The following is a 3059-nucleotide window of genomic DNA, read 5'->3' as shown; positions in this document are numbered from 1 at the left end:
GAATCAGCAATTTTAAAAAATTTTCTTCACTTACATACATGTATATTAGCTTTTACATATATCTCTATATCGTTAGAAGAATTGTTTTAGGGCCTTGAAATCAAAGTAGACGTTAAAAAAATTGAGTTTATCCCTGAAGTCTATTACAAATTGCAATTTCCGTTGCAAGGGAGTATTTGTTCTTTTCTGCATATTATAAAAATAGCACAGGAAGTACTCAGGTTTTAAAACATTTTAATCCAATTTTCTTCTTTGTCTATGTGCAATACGTATTCATACTATATGTGTCTTAATATCATTTCAAATATGCCTAGAAAGTATTAAGTACCTGTTATATATCTTCTGTTTTTGCATATATGAATTATACTGTACTTATACCGTAATATTTTCATAAATGTAAATATAAGATTTTATTTTCATATGATTCGTTTGGATTCTTCTTTAAAACTGTCCCTGTTGAGGAGTAGCAAATTGGAAGGATAATTTATTTTGCACCATGACTAGGTATACTCTTATGAAACTCTTTTCCTGTTTTTCATGATCATTAAATCTAAAGAAAAATAGGCATTTCAGTGGCTGTAACACATACTCAATTAATTTCCTTGGACTTTTTTCAATTATTTATTTTAGTCCAGATCGGTTTATTAGCAACTGTACATTTTTTATATTTGTAATTTTAACCAGCATTCAATATAACCTAGGACAACGATATTTCAACTGATAAAGTCACATTTGGAATATTTAATTAAATATATTCTTCCTCTAATCTTTATGTCTTTGATATTTGTACCTAGCAAAACCATTTTAGGCAAGGTTAGTATAGACAAGGGAAGCCTTAATTAAATATGAATCACTATTCTAAGAGGAAGCCAAATTGTTAAAATTTCAATACGACCCGGTTTAAAAGCTTCAAAAACAATTTACCGTTGCATTTGTATAAATTTTTATCCCACTTCCAGAGAAAAATAATTCCGGACAATGTATTCTACGCATGATGGCATGACATGGAATTTAAGTAGCAACAAAGTGCAGAAGCTCAAGGAAATCACGCGCGTTTGTTGAGCAACCACATGCTCTACTATATGCTAGTAAAAGGTCTCGAACCTAAGACCGCAGTCGTACAAGGCGGGCGAGTTATGATTACCCTATCCAGACTAGAGTTAATTTTAGTTAGGTTGAGAACGCTTATTTTATACTGTAGTCTTTTAGATTTGCACTTTGTAGGTCTATACATGTAGCAGGAGCATATGTTTTATAATTTTATAGTCATGTTTTAGTTAGGCAGAAATAGGTATTTTATTATTTTATGTAGTTAATGTTTATTTTTGAGTGAAATACAGTCATTAGTTGCAATTAGTGTGTTGTTCTCAGTTTACACATATTTAGCCATTTAGGTAACCTTGAACCAGAATTACCTGTTAAGAGTTTTGTTCACTGAGCAATGCAACTACCCTGATTGCTGGTCATGCTGGGTTGTTCTATTGTATGACAAGTGGTAAACAACTTTCTGATTGGTTAGTTTGCTACTTGTCTGGATAAACAACATAGTATGAACAGCATATTAGTGGTCAGTCCATTAGAGTTTCTGAAGGGTGCTGGTCATGGCATTGAATTATAGTGCCTGATGATTCTTGTGCTTGTAAGATGTAAATTGGCCTTTGTCCCATATGATAAGGTAAATATATTTATAATATGATTAATGTAATAGTTTATTTTATATGTACTCTGCATATTTCTCGGGAACGCATGTTGCTGTATTTTATTACATTTTAATAGGTTATCAACCTGCATTTTATTATTAGCTTATCGTTCTGTCCACACCTTTGTTTGTCTGTCTGTCTGTTCCCTACTTGTGCTCTAAACACTGACTGTTGTTTAGGTTTAGTTGGTCCACTATCTCTCTAGATGAATAATTAATAACTATATGGAGTTGTAAGTTATTCGTATTGAATGTACTGTAAAGAGAATCAATGTAAACATGCAGAACAATAATGCACTGATGACGATATTATTTATTATTGTAGTAAATGTATTTATTGTATTTGTAGGGTTTATGTTACAAAGCAAAGAGAAATGTCTCAATCTCCACCTATGAACCCAATAAGGCATAATAAATCCAATACTGAACAAAACACTGGACTTGTATTTTCTCACCAATGAGTGGAAGGCAAGTGCGGTAACATATATTTAATATGTGTCAGAAGATATTATATGTAGTGCCATTCACATCCCAATGTAGTGGCATTCAAATGACAGAATGTGTATATGTAGTGTCATTCACATAACAGTGGATGTAGTGTCATTCAGATGACAGTTTATGTAGTGTCATTCACATGACAGTGTATGTAGTGTCATTCAAATGACAGTTTATGTAGTGTTATTCAAATGATAGTATATGTAGTATCGGTAAGGGGCAGTATATGTAGTGCCTTTCAGATGACAGTATATCAGTATATATTGTTACACGCACACGGGTATTTACTTGACCGAGCGGTTGTCAAACCCTGGCGCGATTCTCGCTAGAAGTCATAAGTTTCCCCGACTTTCCAAAGACTTCCATACAACGTCAGTTGTAAATCAGAAAGCCCGACGTGTCCATTCTATACCTAAATTTTCCTCTAATTAATGCAAGACCACAGAAAAACCGAACTGTCAACTATCCATCAACCGTACATCTGCGTGTTTTGGCTTCATTATGTTTCCGTACCACCAACCGTTCACGCCTTAGAACCTATGTGAGTACTCCCTAACAATGGGAACTATTTTAACTCCGCCACCTTAGGCCAGTCAATGTATGCTTTCCAGGCACATTTCGCCGATATAACTGCACCATATTCGGCCGCATGGCGACATAAACGGTCTCTGCCAAGTCCCTTTTTATTTATGCCCTTGTGTAATTTACCGGTTTAATACCGTAAGTGCTGTCCTTGCAGGCACGCTACCAATGTATACCACTAGCTTTTAATATGTGCTATTTTACTCCAGGGACAGTCATTCGGTTCTGGTCGGAATTCACTACTAGTGAACCAGGACATCATGGAAACACACTAACACTTCAC

At 34.4% G+C, this 3059-nt stretch overlaps 1 protein-coding gene across 2 annotated transcripts in view; it reads left to right on the top strand.

Annotated features, from left to right (window-relative positions):
* The first annotated feature begins 537 nt into the window (after positions 1 to 537).
* Positions 538 to 3059, top strand: part of LOC149799569 (uncharacterized) — a 22478-nt gene continuing 19956 nt past the window's right edge. For both annotated transcript variants that reach the window (XM_089958905.1, XM_089958903.1), the window contains exon 1: positions 538 to 1675. The gene's annotated coding sequence lies outside the window, so the exon portion shown is untranslated. The remainder of the gene's footprint in view (positions 1676 to 3059) is intronic.

The sequence above is a fragment of the Sinohyriopsis cumingii genome, chromosome 5 (assembly GCF_028554795.1).
Source record: "Sinohyriopsis cumingii isolate HCF-2022 chromosome 5, ASM2855479v2, whole genome shotgun sequence".
NCBI classification, from domain to species: Eukaryota; Metazoa; Mollusca; class Bivalvia; order Unionida; family Unionidae; genus Sinohyriopsis; species Sinohyriopsis cumingii.
The sequence above is the reverse complement of the archived record's forward strand: the minus strand, read 5'-3'. Positions and strand labels throughout refer to the sequence as shown.